The following is an 18329-nucleotide window of genomic DNA, read 5'->3' as shown; positions in this document are numbered from 1 at the left end:
TAACTATAAGGTCAAGTTGTGATTTCAAAGTGTGCAAGTATGAAGATGCTATATTGAAGATGAAGAGAGGAAGTGAATTTGAAGGATAAGAAGAATATCCTTGAGGAACAAAAAAAGCTATATTCTATTAGAAAGGATCAAGTACAAACTAGAACAAAGATCTATAATTAGCATTTAAGTTGCATTCAAATTAGGTCATCTCATTGTTACTCTCTAACCATTTTAGTAGTGATCTAAATCTCTTAACAGAGTTGGCTTAATAACTATTTGCAAATCCTCTAACAAGGTGGTAGTTCTATTGAATTGTCTCAATAACTATAACAAGGTCACTACTAATAGAGTGATTAAATGCTTTAATAGGGTCACACCTAATAGTGTATTTTCTAATCTTCAAGATGGTTGGCTCCTAATAGGGCTCACTTCGAAAGAGTGAAAATTGTAACTAGTTGCAACTGGTGGTTTTTCCTAAATTGGGTTTCCATGTTAAATCCTGATGTCAAATGTGTTCATGCTATTTTCTTTTATGTGTTTGCAACTAAGTTAAAGTAATGGTTATCATAGGTGACATCTAAAGTTTATATTTTAAACATTTACTAAGCACATTCAATAATTACCAAGTTACAACATTTTATGTCTGTTTACTGAGCATCGGTAGCATTTAGTTTTTGTAAGAAAACTTGTAAGAAAGAATATAACCATTTCCACATAACCTATAATAGATCTAAAATATACATGCAATTGAAATCCACATGCAAGAGAAAAGAAAACATACCCATAAAATTGTGACACAAGATATACTTTGGGAAACCCTCATTGTGGGAAAACCCCCTCTCCAAAAGGATCCATCACCATGTATTATTCGTCAAATAACACCATTTCCATACAACCATGGAAGCCTTCAAAGCCATAGCAACAACCAAGCAAACTATGTGAATAAGCATGAATCCACACATCCCATGCCATGCTTCCAACCTTCACAAATGCTCCCTTGGCTAACCCGTCAAGCCTTGTCCTGCTCGACTCTTACCTTTTTCCCTTCTCTCTCTACAACAACTGCCCTTGTGGTTGCTTATATAGTAGTACATCCCCCACAAAACCACCAAGTGGTATTACATAAACTATGAGTTAAAACCATGTGCTACCTAACCCACTGGTCCCACATTTAATATTGGGCATTTTATTTTTTTCCCCAGTATTAACTAATTACATGAAATATTATCACAATGTTACAATACAACTCATGAATAATATCCCATGAGAATCTTTACATGTTTCACATCTATCTAGGTGAAACATTACATAATAAAATAAAATAATACAATATAACAATATTATGCACTATGTGCAACACCCATTATCTCAACAATCTCTCACTTGTTGTATACGTTGCATAGGGTCAATTCATAGCCACATAAATGAACAAGGGAACAATCCATCCACCATCATGGATCAAAGTACACCAAGTACTCCATCCTGGTACCTACAACAAAATCAAAGTATCCAACATCTCAAACATAAATGATGCCACCTCCTATTATGCCACTACCACTGGACATATAGAGAAGCCATCCAAAGGGAAAGCCACCCAAATTGTTGCATTGAAAGATCATAAAATCCTATACCATTTGAAATTCCAAGAACAAAAACTTGATCCAAAGGTAATCACATGTATATGTAGTTGTTAAAATATCCATAGCTAAAATAGCACCCATAGCAAATGCCAAACCCATCCAACTATCCATACCTCCAAAGGTATACCAAGTTAATCTCAAATCATCGACATGTCCAATCTATAACCTACAATCATATGCCTCAAGAGAAATACCTACCACACATACACATATATAAAAGCTCTCATTGCAAAAGATAATGTCAAATATATAATCAATCCACTCACAACATCTGAAAGAAGTGAATACATGTAGTTTCAAGGAAATCCACAATACATAAACTGATATCCTACAAGAACGACTCTCATAACAAATTTCTAGCATTCTCCCAAGTTCTCTACAACTAATCAAGGAAAGAGATAAAGGAATAACCATGTCATCTCTCACATGACATACATGAGCACAAACCAATGATCACAATCTCTAATGAATCTCAAATCCAATGTAAGTAAAACCAAACATCCAAAAAAGATAACCAAGACCAGAGAAACCATGTAAATCATAACCTGTATCATGTCCTACACACACCTCTAGATGTAAACTATACAAGTATAATCTCCTCCATAAAACCCCAACAAGAAGCCTCACAACACCCAAACCATACCATATAACTAATCATTGATGTAAGCCTCTCACAAGAAGAACAAACTCATAAACCATTCCCAATTCAAGGAATATGCCCAATATAAATCAATCTCCCAACTCAACCAGCATAACAACATATGAACATGGAGATAACCAATGCTAAACCATCTCTCAAATGAACCTTCCAGAACTAACTCACATATTGTAGCTCAAGATCCATATCCATGAAAGACAAGCATAAATATAATGCAACTAAGAGAAATAATAGGCTATACCTCTCAAGTAGCAAACCGCCCGAGTAGACCAAGAGTGGGGAATGAAAATGCTCATCAAGATATCCAAGTCTCCAACCAAGACTCATCTAAGAAAAATCTCTTCTCAAGTCCATATCAGGTGATTGCCCCTCAGACTTCCTATTGAAATCATCAACTATTCTAACAAATACTTCTCTAATCCAAGAGAAATTGATATCACCACTATCTCTAAGTATCCATGAGCACCTATAACCAATCAATCCATGCAAACTCCAAATGCAACATAGTAATATCATGAAGTATCCAACTTATGATCATTGTACTCAATACTAAGAAACTAAACTAAGATTAATGTCAAAGTTCCAACCATGGCCTCAGGAACATAAACATGACAACATCATCTAAACCATCTCAACCAAAGATATAACATGCTCCATATGAACATACCATAACATGTCACAACTCTAAACACGTATCAAGAGTATACCATGACATAAACAATGAAAACCATCCTCACACTAAGGATAACATGCCAACTGAAAGCATAGACCACATCTTTACCAAGAACTCCATAAGTCCTCAAGATGCAACCATCTCCATACACCGTGAAGAACCATCTTCACACACCATGAAGATAACCAAGAACTCCATGTGTCCTCAAGATCTATCCATCTTCACACACCATGAAGATAAAAAGTGCACCATGCAAATTTCAAAGATGCTTGTACAACAATAGAATCTAAGACAAACCTCCAACATCTACAAACACTCAATAAATATATCAATGCCAATAACTGTCTCAACCATGGTACCAAGTCACCGATGGCATCAAAAAATCCATCTCCTACATGCAGATCCAAACCAAACTAGGAACTAATCCTGCACTATCACCTCATCACTGTCACAAGCTATCCATGACATCATGATGAAAAACCATCCTCTAACCATAAGAATCAACCAAGGCATCAAACTATCAAAGAACTCAAACTACAAATCATGAGCTCCTCAAAAGAAACAAAATAACGATGATCCTCAACCAAAAAGATATACTGCCATAATTGAATAAAAAATCCAAGCTAATGAACATCAAGGATGTACCTATATATCCAATGATGTCATGCCAAAATCCATGGCACCATGATCACATCCATGATCCAAGCATCTAACTCTCAATATGTCCAACCTGTAAACATAAAAGAGTCAACCACAACCCTCCAACATGAATGTACCTAGTAACAACATCTCATCCCTTCTACATGAAGAAAAAATCAGAAAATCATGTGACTTAGGGCATAGAAAACCCAAATCCAAGCCACCAATCTAAATATGCAGCAATAATCAAAGATCAATGGGCAAAGACAACCCATATCCAAGCCATAAATGCAACCTATAAGTATAGGATGCTTAGAAAACTGCACAACCTATAGACCCAACAAGCCATCATAAATATCCAAACTAAATACTGATAACCATATCATCATGAGACCAATCTAAAATATGAATAGAGTATACAATGACATCGAATTTAAATCTCCAAAATATGCAATGTCATAAACTCACAATGCTACCATAGTCAAAATATATCTATAAATTGTTCAGATCAATATATCACCAAATAAAGCATGCCAAACCTGCACCAAACCTAAAACAATGTGTAGAGCTCTTGAAGAGCTTTATGTTGACTACTCAAAGTCAAAAATTTGACATTTTATGCCCAAGTTATGCCCTAATCTATGCTCAAAATAAAAAAATCTAACTTTGGGGCTTTGAAAACTTAACAAAAACTCAAAATCATAGAACCAAACCTACACCAAGTTGTAGTGCTCTAAATTAACTTTCCAACGCTTGTAAGAATTCTAAAATCTAATATCCTGAGAGAAAGTTATGGCCATTTTGCTAAGATAGTCTTTTTACCATTTTTACTGCGATTTTTTATTTTTTATTTTTTTTGTGATGATAATTATGATTGGATTTAATTTGATAGCCATCATGGGCTAAAACCAAAAAACTCTTTCATTTTCTCTGAACATGGTAAAACTAGAGCATATTATATATCAAAATTTATGGAAACATTGACCTAGATCCAATGGTAAAGTTTATTTTTTCCTAGGAGGTCATTTCTACAAGCTCCCCCCTAAAACTCTCATTTAAATGAAACATCCAAAAAATCCTTTTGTCCAAAAAAATTTACATGCCCAAATATTTTAACATCCCATCATAACAGCAAACCCAAAACCCTCATATCTGCAATAAAAAACTCATATATCTTGCCGTTTCTTTTATCCTCTCATGGATTCCCATGGATTCAATCTAGGGTTACAATAATAAAATCATAGCTCTGATAACACTTGTAAAGAAACTTGCAAGAAAGAATATAACTATTTCCACATAACTCATAATAGATCTAAAATATATATGTAATTTGTTGGTGTAAAAAAATATTTACTTATTACACTTAAGTTTACTTAGGTTTAATGCATTATTTATTTATTTTGCATTATTTTATTATTTTTATTTGTGAGACACTTAGGATTTTGTACACCTTTTTGAGTTTTCATGTAGACAACACAAGAGTACACAACTCTATTTTAGCACATGGTGTCTACAACACTATTTTGCATGTCACACCCTTGTAGGCTTATCCTCTCATCACCACACTTACTTCTGTGCTTAATGGAGGATAACCCATATCTGGTGGACATGTGCTTAGTTGTATGACATATCATGGTGCTAATTACGAGGCATTCTAGATGTATCTCAGAGGCCTTTATATATAGGCACTCCTAGTGTACTTTTACATTGCACATTGCATGAAGCATGACATATTGAATACATTGTCATTTTGATCATACTCTCTCTATTTGGTCTACTGTGTTCTTTTGTTTGAGTTCTTAGTTCTTGGGTGAATTTTTCCCTTAGGAAAATTCTTACATGGTATTAGAGAAACTTGGAGATTTTCTCATCACAAGCTGTTCAAGACCTCGTGCTTGCTTCATCAACTTAGCCTAAATTTGGAGTGCTGTAGAAATTGGGAGTGTCTAGTGATAGATCTGACCTCACCATTGCATTCAAAACATTGAACAGATGAAAATTGACTATAAACTCGGCTACCTTGGCCCAAAGTCAACCGTGAGGCAAATTTTTTTTGCAAATTAGAACTTGGAGACCTCAATTTGTAGTATGGGTATGGTCATTTTTTGCAGATTTAATTGATTTATTTAAGATCTATAATTATTTTGTTCTCTGCAATTTATTTCTAGATTTGTTATTTTCAAAAAAAAAAATTTGGCCTATCAGAGAAATTTTGTTAGCCGAACCGAGCAGTGACACCCCGGCTCGACTCCGTATTTTTGGGCAAAATTATTAGTATTTTGTAGGGCTGATATTTTAATTCATGAGAATTCCTGCATACAAACCCTCGACCCATATCAATATGGCACATCGTCTACGCAAGCATTTTTTTGACCACCGGGCATACTCACCGGTCACACCTCCCAACAACCCGACGCAATTTCCCTTTTTAAATAGTGCATGTGGGTTTGTTTAAAAATAACACTTGAAGTGTAGACCTGGTCAATGTGGGATTTTTTAAAATCCTAGTGGCATTAGTAGTCAATCCCTTCAGCACACGTTTGGCGATCTCTGGTGAACGTTGCTGAAAACTAAGAAACCACAGACTTTTCATAGCCCTCGCTGCACATTTTCCATCAGGGTTTCACATTTTTGGTATAGAGATCCTCCAGCAAGAACTCTCAACGACACCTTTCTCTACTTTTCGGTGTCATTCCAAACAATTGACATCTGCAAGGTTTTGGCATGACTATTGGCGGTAACTTTTTAAGGTTTTTAGCACTGCATTTTTCTCGGCAAGCAATCTCCTTTCTGGCATTGTTTGGTGAACTCTCAGCATTCTTCGACCTCCCTACAAATAGCGAATACCTACTTGTCCACATGTATTAAGAGTCTTCCATGTAGGTCCCAACACTTAGACACGTGGATCTCTATCTCGTGTCATGCAGCAGCATAGGGCTGAATTAGTATAGCCAGTACGCACAGTGAGGACATGTAGCTTTGAATACACCCTTCACACATGTACACATTGACATGTCAGCCAGGACTACCACATCACTCATGGAACCCAGACTGTTCTGCCACATCATTAGCATATGGATTTGCCACATGTACTTTTCATATAGTATGAATATACAGTCGGTAGACTAGTCAACCTACCGGTCAGCAGGAGCAAATTTTTTGCTGACGTCAACATTACACTGTGTTAAAATTAATGCCCATCTAATTGTCAAACCTAGTCAGTTCTTAACTGCCTCAACATCTATTTGACCACCAAATTTAGCATCATAGTTTCCTTTCTAGACCCCTCTTTAGATTGCTTTTCAGTTTGGCAGCCTCACTTTGCGAGCCCATAACTTGGACATCTAGACTCCGATTCATGTGCAATTTTTTTTTTGAAATTGGTCAAATTTCTTGAATTTTCTAGTGGTGGTATTTTTTTCTTATTTTGGTGCAAAGATTTTGCAAAAATTTCATTTTTTAGCGACTGTACCTGCATAATCTTGCATTTTGCAACTTCAAAAACTCTGTACGGGCACATCTAGTCACTTTTTTAGGTTCTATTTTTTTAAATGTGCATTTTTTTTGTCTACTATCCATATCTAAAGTTAGATTCTAGGGTTGTGTGGACCAATTTCTCACTTTCAGAATTAGGCCTTCTTTGGCATTGTAAAGCTTTGATTCTTTTTTAGAATTATTGTAAAAATAAGCTATAGTACTTACATGATAGATTTTAGCCTCATAAGGTATTGTAAAAGAAAAATTAGAAAGTCCACTTTGTTTATTTTGACAAGTGGCCCATTATAAACGCACTACTTATAAAGTGCCAAAGCATCTTTTATGGGTGGGTCTTTTGATTGAGTGAAAAGGGGAGGTGTGTACTGTGTTTCTTGTATCTCTATTTTGTGCTCTTTTCATTTCTACATCATGGGTTTTAAATGTCCTCCTCTAACTTCATGCAACTATTCTACATGGAAAGATATTGCATGGAGTAGATTAATAGAAAAAGGATATAGTCTTTATTTTGATGGTACAATTACCAAACCTATTGATGCTAAAGAACTCATTGATTTCCAAAATCAAGATTGATAGGCTTTAGGTGTTATCAGGAGTTGTGTACATGGTGATCTTCTCTTTCACATTAAAAATTGTTCAGAATCTAAAGAAGCTTGGGATAAACTTGAACAGTTGTATGGTAAAGTGGATGAAGAAAAGGGATTTCAGATTGAGGATGATCTACTTATCTTGGATCCTAAGAATTATGACACAATTCAGGATTACATCATCAAAGTGAATGAGTATAGGGCACTTCTAAAAGATTGTGGAAATCCCACAAAGGATGATAGGTTGATTCATCATATCTTGAAGAGGATACCTTTTGTGTATACTAACTTTGTTTCAAGTTTCAATACTCACAGATTAACCATGGGATTTTCTTACCAAAAGCCTTCCTTTGATGGATTTGCACACATGTTGATTGTTGAACAATCTTACTTGGTGGATTTTGGACTTCTCAAGTCATCTAAAACCAAAGCCTTTGTGGTTAGTGATGATCACAAATCAAGTCAAGGGGGAAAAAATAACAAGAAGAAGTAGTGGAAGTAGAAAACAAAATTTGAGACACAACAATCCTCCTCTCAACAAGGTGGTTCTTCTTCAAACAAGATGGGAAGTAATGAAAAGAAGGAAAAACTCTTTTGTGCATACTGCAAAAAGCCAAATCATGATGAGCATTATTGCAAGACAAAAATAATAGATGAGTTAGAAAATCTACTCAAGAAGAACAAGATTCAAGTGCCGTGTACTTCCAAGGATTCTACTCCAACCTCTTCAAAGGGTAAAGGTCAAGCACATATGGCAAACACAAGTTCTTTGGAATGGATACTTGACTCAAGTGCCTCTTACCATATGGGTTCTTCAAAGAAAGATTTTTCTTCATTGAAGTAGTCAAAGATACCACACATCTTCATGGGAGATGAGACTAAAATGGAAGTTGAAGGGAAAGGACATGTAGAAATGGAAAATGGAGAATTCAAAGATGTTCTCTACATTCCAAATATAAGCTCCAATCTCATATTAGTTTACCAAATCACTCACCTTGGAGATGGTCATAAGGTTGAGTTCCTTCCTGATTCAGTGATGGTGCAAAGTCTCAAAGATGATTCATTGGTAGCAGTGGGGAAAGTCAATGATGACAAGAGGTTATATTCCTTCTCCCACCTTGTTCCTAAGAGTCCTTCCCAAGCCTTGTTAACTTACTCTACTTCAAAAATCAACTTATGGCATGAGCGGTTTGGTCACCTTGACTTTCACTCTCTTCAACAACTTTTCTCAAAACACATGGTCAAAGGTCTACCTAATATCAACTTTTCTAAAGGAGAGTGTTCATCTTGTTTAGTGGATATGAATCTCAAGGAGAAGTATGATAAAGGGAAGTCTTCTCGAGCTCTAGTTGTTCTTCAACTAGTTCACATGGTATTAGAAGGACCCGTTCCAGTGACTTCAGTCAGCCAAGGCCTCTACATACTCAAATTTGTTGATGACTTTTTGAGATTCACTTGGGTCTATTTCCTGAATCATAAGAATGAATTGGTTCATAAGCTTCAAGACTTTAAGACTCGTGTTGAACACAAGTCAAGGAAAGCCATCAAAGTATTTAGGGTGGACAATGAGAACAAATATCTAGACAAAAGACTTAAGAAATTTTGTAGAATTGAGGAGATTGATCTTCAAAAATCACCAGCATTCAGTCTACACAAGATAGATGTTGCAGCTATGAGGATTAGGACTCTCAAGACCATGGCAAGTTGCATGATAAAGGCCAAGTCTCTTGATCCTACACTTGAAGTTGAAGTCATTAGTAGTGCTACTCACATACTTTATAGGCCTCCTCATCCAGCCTTAGATGACAAGACTCCTTTTGAGGCATGGTGTGGCAAAAAATTGGTTGTGAGTCACCTTAGAGTCTTCAATTGTCCAACATGGGAAAACCTATCTTCCAGGAGTTGCAAGGCACTGACACCTAGGGCTTGTACCTTCATCAGTTATGAAGATAATGTGAAGGCTTACAAATTGATGGATCCAGAGACACATGAGATTTTTGTGGAGAAGGATGTTCACTTTGAGGAAAGTTCTCCTAGCTTGTCCTCTACTCCTCTTCGCACTTCATACATAGTGGAAATTGATAGTGACACCAACGATAGTGCTTCAACAGGTTCAGATAGGTGGGGTTCTATCAACAGTTGCAGTAAGAGGTCACATCAGTCTAGTCCATATGCTTATATTGCCACAGTGAAAGGTCCAACACATCATGGTACATCTCATCTTCTAGCTCCAACTTCAGTTGACTTGGAAGACAGACTTGAGTACTTACATCTTCTCATTGATGATGCTTCTTCTATAGTTGTTGCGAGGGCTCACTCTGACCCTCATTTCCATTCTCTACATGATCAATCTTCACAGGTTGGCATGATTGTGGATCCTTATGAACAACAATTAGTGGACATTTCTTTGTTAATTGAGGAGACAAATGGTTCAATGGAATAGGTTCAACAGACATCCTTGCCCGATCTGCATTCATTCTTTTCAGCATAGTTGGAAGGGGTGAACTTTAGCATCAGTACGTTTCAGGGCCACCATACATCTTCAAGGTTGTACCTGTGTTTCTTCCTAAGGGGAGGAACACCTTTATGCATTCATGGACCAGCTTCTTTATCAGAGCGGCTTTCACTTGTTGGCATTCTTCCTTTGGGGGGGAGCCTATTCTATCTCTCTTCCTTCTTTCATTCTCTTTTGTATATACGAGATGTATGTCATAATAGGGGGATCTTGATTACTCCATCCATCGATGCATCCCTATTTATCTCTCTTTTTGCAGGAGGGTTTTTCCCATGAGTTTTTCCCTCTTTCCTTGCTTTATGAGAGATTACATCTTCATTATGTACATGGGTACCTAAAATGGCCTAGTAGCCAAGACCCATTATGCATCTTCATCCTAGTTCATAAGCTTAAGGGCATAAACCTAAGTTGCACTTAAGGGGGTGTGTTGGTGTAAATAAGTATTTACTTATTACACTTACTTAAGTTTACTTAGGTTTAATGCATTATTTATTTATTTTTCATTATTTTATTATTTTTATTTGTGAGACACTTAGGAGTTTGCACACCTTTTTGAGTTGTCATATAGACAACACAAGAGTACACAACTCTATTTTAGCACATGGTGTCTACAACACTATTTTTCATGTCACACCTTTGTAGGCTTATCCTCTCATCATAACACTTACTTCCATGCTTAATGGAGGATAAACCATATCTGGTGGACATGTGCTTGGTTATAACACATATCATGATGCTGATTATGAGGCATTCTAGATGTATCTCAGAGGCCTTTATATACAGGTACTCCTAGTGTACTTTTACATTGCACATTGCATGAAGCATGACATATTGAATACATTTTCATTCTGATCATACTCTCTCTCTCTCTTTCGTCTACTATGTGCTTGTGTTTGAGTTCTTAGTTCTTGGGTGAATTTTGCCCTTAGGCAAATTCTTACACAATTGAAATCCACATGCAAGAGAAAAGAAAACATAGCCATACAATTGTGACACAAGATATACCCTAGGAAACCCTCATTGAGAGGAAAACCCAACCTCCAAAAGCATACATCACCATGTATTATTTAGCAAATAACACCATTTCTATACAACCATGGAAGCCTTCCAAGCCATAGCCACAACCAAGAAAACTATGTGAACAAGCATAAATTCACACATCCCATGCCATGCTTCCAACCTTCACAAATGCTCACTTGGCTAACCTGTCAAGCCTTGTCTTGCTCGACTCTTACCTGCTTATATAGTATCAAGTCCCACAAAACCACCAAGTGGTATTACATAAACCATGTGCTACCTAACCCATTAACCCCACATTTAATATTGGGCATTTAATTATTTTCCCCAATATTAAATAATTACAAGAAATATTATCACAATGTTACAATACAACTGATGAAGAATATCCCATGGGAATCTTTACATGTTGCACATCCATCTAGGTGCAACATTACATAATAAAATAAAATAATACAATATAAAAATATTATGCAATGTGTGCAACACTCATTATCTCAACAATTTTCAATCTATATTTTGTACTGACATTTAAGGGATCTGGTATTTATTTTAGTAGTAACTAATTCACCCCTCCCCTCTCTTTTGCTCCTCTTATATTTCCAATAATTGGTATCAGAGCTTTTTGTTACTTGCAAAGAAGGTTTCAAGGGCCTAAGCTAAAGATCGAGATGTCATACATAAGAGAGATTCCCAAGCTGAATAGAGATAATTTTGCAACATGGCAAGGACTTATGTGGTTACACTTGGCTACCATTAGTGACTCAAGATGCAAATATCTTGATACTGAATATAAGATTCCCACTAGAACATTATTAATTGAAGATATTTCTGAAAAGAAGAATCATAACATCATGATGATTGATATTGCATATGCTCTTAGTTGTGCTGAATTTGATGAAGTTAAAGACTACAAGACAGCTCATGAGATGTGTGTCAAATTGAAAGATATATATGGAGGAGATGACAATGTAAGAAGGGCTAAGTTTGAAAGACTTAGAGGTCATTTTGATTAGATGAAAATGAGAGAAGATGAGAACATTGCAAAATATGTGGAAAGGATCAAAGAAAGTGTAAGTGCAATCAAAGCATATAGAGGAGACATTCAAGAGAAAATAGTTGTAAGCAAGGTACTTAGAAATCTTCTTCCTATTTATGCAATTAGAGTATTTTCTATTCAAAAAATGAGATTTGATCCAAATAATAAAATATCTTTGGATGCTCTAGTTGGAAGATTGAAAACTTTTGAATTACATAACTTTGATAACTATTTTCCTAGTTCAAAGGATATTGAATCTACTTTTAAAGATAAACTCTCACTCAAAGAAAAAGGTAAGAAATAAAATTCTAGTCAATTAGGAAGTGAAGAAGAAGAATAAAAAAAAAGTTCAGATAGTGATCTTATGGTTGTTGAAGCCCTACTTGCAAGAAAGTATTTTAAAGGAAAAGGAAAGTATAAAGGTAAATTTCCTTTGATCTATTTTTCCTATGTTTAAATTGGTCACATTACTACAAGGTGTCCAAATAAAGAGATCAAAGACAAAAAGAAAAAAAATAAGAAAAAAGGCAAGAAGGATTCCAAGAATTACGAGAACTACAAGGACAAAGGTAAAAAATCTTGTTTTATAGCTAAAGATTTTGATAACAATGAACATGAAATGTTGTATATTGTTGTAAAAGGTAAACTTGATGATGAAGGAGATAAGATGGCACTTATCTCTCATGTTGGAAAATATGATAGGTGGATTATTGATAGTGGTTGTTCAAATCATATGGCTGGAGACAAAACAAAATTTGAGCACATCAAATATTATGGAGGTAGTGTGAGATTTGGAAACAATGAACCTTGTATCATAAAAGGACAAGGATGTATTTCATTGACTAAACAAATTGCATGTGACAATTCTTATTGGGTTGAAGGACTAAAGCATAATCTACTGAGTGTGGCATAGTTTAATAATGTTGGATTCAACGTAGAATTCATGAATGGATAGGCCAAACTACTAGATGGAAAAGGAAATCTGGTTGGATTTGGCAACCAAACAAAAGGTAATCTATTTTATCTTGATCTCAGTAATTGTTCATGTTTTATTGCTAAAGTAGGAGAAAGATGGTTATGGCACAAAATGCCATGTCATGTAAACTTTGATAATCTATTTAAGATATGAAAACATCGAAGAGTAAGAGGCATTCCTAGTTTGAACAATCCTAATATGGGTTTATGCAAGAATTGCCAAATTGGTAAGATGGGAAAGACTAGTTTCAAAAGCAAAAACTATCAATCAGAAGAAGTCTTTGAAATTGTTCATACAGGCCTATGTGGACCTATTGGAATAAAGAGCTACAGTGGAGAAAAGTTTTTCATTCTCTTTTTTTTTTATGACTATTCTAGAATGATGACTATAATGTATATAAAAGAAAAATCAAAATCCTTTCAAAAATTCAAGTGGTATCTAGAAAGAGTAGAAAAAGAAACTACTAGAAAAAGGTTGAAATATTTAAGATCAGATAGAGGTGGTGAATTCATCTCCAATGAATTCAATAATTTTTGCACTAAAAGAGGAATTAAAGGACAAGCATCAACCCCTAGTACAACACAACAGAATGGTATAGCTGAAAGAATAAATAGATCTATTATATGTTGCTCTCAAATACTAGAAGGAAGCTATCAGAATTGTAGTTCATACCTTGAATAGAGTATAGTTGAAGGAAGATTCAAAAAAAACTCCTTGAAAGCTATGATATGGCTACAAACCTAATGTAAGTTATTTGAAAGTATTTGGCAGCAAATGTTATATCTTGAAAGAGTCTAGAAAAGAAAAATTTGATGTAAATGGTGATGAAGGCATATTTCTAGGATACTCTTGTAGAAGTAAAGCATACACAAGTTTGAATTTGTCTACTTATAAAATTATAGAAATTGCATATGTTAGAATTGGTGAGTTTGCATAAAAGAGTGAAGAAGAAAGCAATAAGGAGCTAGAGGATTAAAGGAAATTTGTTTACTATGAACCTAATACCCTACCAAATATATTTGAAAGAAAGGAAGCTTCATCTCCTGAGTCCCCAAAATCTCAAATGGTTATTGAGTTGTAGACAGTGCAACCCGAGTAATAGTTTGAAGGACTCGAGTCACAATCAGAGGCTACTGAGCTAGTTCAAATCAACTTTGATGGATCGAGTCACAGAAAGGAGGACCCAAGCTTGAAACTAAAGTTCAAAATGAAGATAGTGGAATTATTTCAAAACCCAAAGAGCCTATGTTAGAAGGTACCGTGCACCTAATCAGATCATTGGAGACAAATTTGATGGAACAATGACAAGAAGCAAATTAAAAGGTACATATTTACTTTCTGAATTTGAACCTAGAAATGTTAAATATGCTTTGGAAAATAAAAGTCAAATTGAAGCAATGAATGAAGAGATAGAGAAAATAGAAAAGCATGAAACTTGGACTCTTGTCTAGACTCAAGGATAAAAATATAATTGGTACAAAGTGGGTATTCAAAAATAAGCTAAATGAAGATGGAAAAATTTCAAGAAACAAAGCAAGTTTGGTGTGCAAAGGCTATTCTCAAGAAGAAGGTATTGATTATGGTGAAACTTTTGCTCTTGTAGCAAGACTAGGTGTTAAAACTTTGTTAGCATATGTAGCACATAGAGGATTTAAATTATTCAAATGGATGTTAAATCTACATTTTTGAATAGAATTCTTGATGAAGAAGTCTACATTGAACAACTAGAACGTTTTGCAGATCATAGAAAAATAGAGATGGTTTGCAAGTTACACAAAGAATTATATGGTCTCAAGAAAGCTCCCAGAGTTTGGTATGAAAGACTTCATAATTACTTGGTACATATTGGCTTCCAAAGAATCAATGATAAAAGTAGTCTGTATATCAAGGAAGGACCAAATAAAAAAATTGTATTGGCAAAAATATTTTTTGATGATACTCTATTTATAAGGAATGATGACTTGTGCAAAGAATTTGAGATGTCCATGTTTGGTGAGATAAAATTCTTTGTTGGATTGCGGATACAACAAAACAAAAATGAGATCTACATCACTCAATCTAAGTATATCAAGAAAATATTGAAGATGTTTGGAATGGAAGATTCAAGGCTAGTTGAAACCCCTATGTCTACTAGACATAAGCTCTCCAAAATGATGATTCCAAAGAAGTAAATTTGACCACATATAGATCAATGATTGGACAATTGTAGTATGTAGTACATACAAGGCCTGATATTGCTCTAGTAGTTGGAATACTAACAAAGTTCTTAGAAAATCCTAGAGAAAATCACATGATGGAAATAAAGAGAATCATGAGATATCTAAAAGGTACTAAAGACTATGGCTTATGGTATAAATTTGAAGTTAATTTGGACTTGAATGTATTCACTAATGCTGATTAGGTAGGAACTATCAATGACAGAAAAAGCACTAGTGGTGGAGCATTCTTTATTGGTAAAAGACTAATGTCTTGGACAAGCAAGAAACAAAATTGTACATCTTAGTCTACAATAGAGGTAGAATATGTGGCAGTAGTAGTTAATTGTTCTAATATTCTTTGGTTCAAACAATTTTTGAAAGGAATGAAGATAGAGATCAAGGATCCAATAGTCATATACTGTGATAACACTAGTGCAATCAATAAATCAAAGAATTTAGTGGTGCATACCAAAACAAAGCACATTGCTATAAAATATCACTTCTTAAGAGAGTTGGTGTAGGATAAAGAAGTTAGATTGGAATATGTTAATACAAAAGAATAGTTTATAGACATTTCACTAAGCCATTACCTAAGGATGCATTCATGTATCTAAGAGGTAAGATAGGGGTCATTCCTCTATCTAAAATTTACTAAATAAATCTAAGTGATGCATCAACAAAAGATAAGTTTAAGATCAATCAATTGGTGCAAAATTGACAAGGGAATATTGCAAATGAATCAATACTTAAGGTACATTGATATTAATAGAGTTGTTGTCTTTGGCATGTGTTGTCAAAGAGGTAGAAGTTTACTGTCATATCTCTAAGAAATTTTTGGATCAAGAATAAAGTAAGGAACTAAAAGAGGAAGAAGTTTACTGAAGAGAAGTTTTTTGTTAGAGGGAGAAATTTCTATGAATGAACTTGGAAAAATTTGTTGTAGGCAAAGGAAGATGCAATGCCCTACCCAGAGATCCTTGGAACAAGGATTCAATTCAAACCAAGATAAAAAAAAAATTTACAAGTATGAATGCACATGTCAATAGCATACAAGGATCACACAAATTGCAATGGAAGACTTCACCAACAATCTGAGCAACCAATGAATCTCCAAACACCACTACCAAACAAAATGATCGATGATGAAGAATGCATAACTGAATTTCAATCAAACACATTCCAAATTCAAAATGTGACACCAAAGGATTGAAAAATTCCTAAGAGGGTACCGCAAAAAACTCCCAAAAAGTTTAGATCAAACTAAAAAGTGCCCACTGCCTACCCGCACAAGTCTTTGCAAAATCTAGGCAATACTTTAATACAACACTGGAAAGTATCGTGCAACATTTCTAAAGAAGGAGGGTGACACTTTCAGGGACTGGGCGATACTTCTCTCGAAGGTGTGTGATACTTTAAGGGTATCATACGATAGTTCTTACAAGGAGGTGCGATACTGGAAAGTATCACATGATATTTCTCCAAGATGCGTGTGATAGAATCAAAGGATGCACAATACAGTTTCAATGGGTGTGTGATACAATATTGTATCGCACCATGCTGATAAATGGTCACCCAAGAAACTCAAGAAAACCACTCTAAGGGTTAAAAAAGGAATGAAATGGAAAAATGAACCTCCACACTAGGGAGACCAGATCCACATAGATTGAGGAGTGAACACTTGAGTGCATAAACAACAAGATGCCATGAAACAGGGAAGAGGAACATCTATCCATCTAAACCAAAGTAGTAAAGAATGTACTAAAAGCAACATCATAGTGAACATAAGCAACATTGCAATAATAGAACAACCAAACTAAGTATGTGGTTCCTCCCAACCTTCAATAGCATCATAAGACCATCATGAATCCTAGCCATCCCTCGCGCATAACATCCCAAGCCGTTGACTAGATCATCAATACTATCATAATAGGGACATCACCACTGAAAAATGCTACAATATAAGCATAAGAAAATCTAACATGCTAGTAGTAAAGCATAAGATAATTCTACTAGTAGATAACATCACCTATCACATGTTAATCATCAATATAAGGAAATGTAACATGCTAAACCAATAAGCAATAGATAATCCAATACAATAATTCACATCATCTAGTCATATGCTAAACATCATAATATGGGAATGCATCAAATAGACTAACTTCATCTAAACATGATATCCAAGCATTCCAATGAAAGCATAAATCACAAGAAAGCATACTCTAAAACTTGAAGTATCAAGTGAAACCATCCAGCAATGGTCGTACTAGGATAAAAGATCGTCTTTGTAAACTAGTCCCTAGTAGTGGTAAAGGTAGCTATGCCTCCCAACCATGTGGCACCCATAGGTCCACACCCACTGTGCTAATGGAGATAAAGATCTAACCACAAACACACAAAACAACATCCATGGCTAACACTCATGCTAGAGAGTGTGATGGTTGTAACCAAGAACCTAAGACAATGCAAGTAGTACAAGTCCTGGTCAGATACTTAAAAGGCTACTAAGTAGGGGCTGACATCATGGAGAGTCACTTGGCATCGACAAGCCCAAGCTTAGATCTATGTAGATTCAACTCCCTCAATGAAAGGCTCATACACTATGTAGATTCAACTCCCTAAATAGAAGGCTCATACACTAAAGAACTATTTTATTATCTTTAGTTTTATTAACACTTGCACATTTTATTTAGTTATCTCTTACTTAAAACTTCCTCTACCAACCCTATGGTGTTAAGATGCTAGGCTGCAAGATAGAAGCCCCCTCCATATGCTAGCCTACCCTACCCATGCTCATCCTATGCCAAGTGCCTGTGGGCATGCATACTCCCATCCCAACCTCAATGATCATAACTTCTAGAAGTACCATAGAAGATTGAGCCTCACAAGTCACCTAACAAA

At 35.3% G+C, this 18329-nt stretch overlaps 1 pseudogene; it reads right to left on the bottom strand.

The window, feature by feature from the left end:
* Positions 1-18329, bottom strand: part of LOC149533494 (putative pectate lyase 4) — a 70861-nt pseudogene that overhangs the window by 22711 nt on the left and 29821 nt on the right.

This window comes from Cupressus sempervirens, chromosome 10 (genome assembly GCF_028749045.1).
Source record: "Cupressus sempervirens isolate cs-2001-9-10 chromosome 10, ASM2874904v1, whole genome shotgun sequence".
Lineage (NCBI taxonomy): Eukaryota > Viridiplantae > Streptophyta > Pinopsida > Cupressales > Cupressaceae > Cupressus > Cupressus sempervirens.
This window is presented reverse-complemented; position numbering and strand designations above follow the sequence as displayed.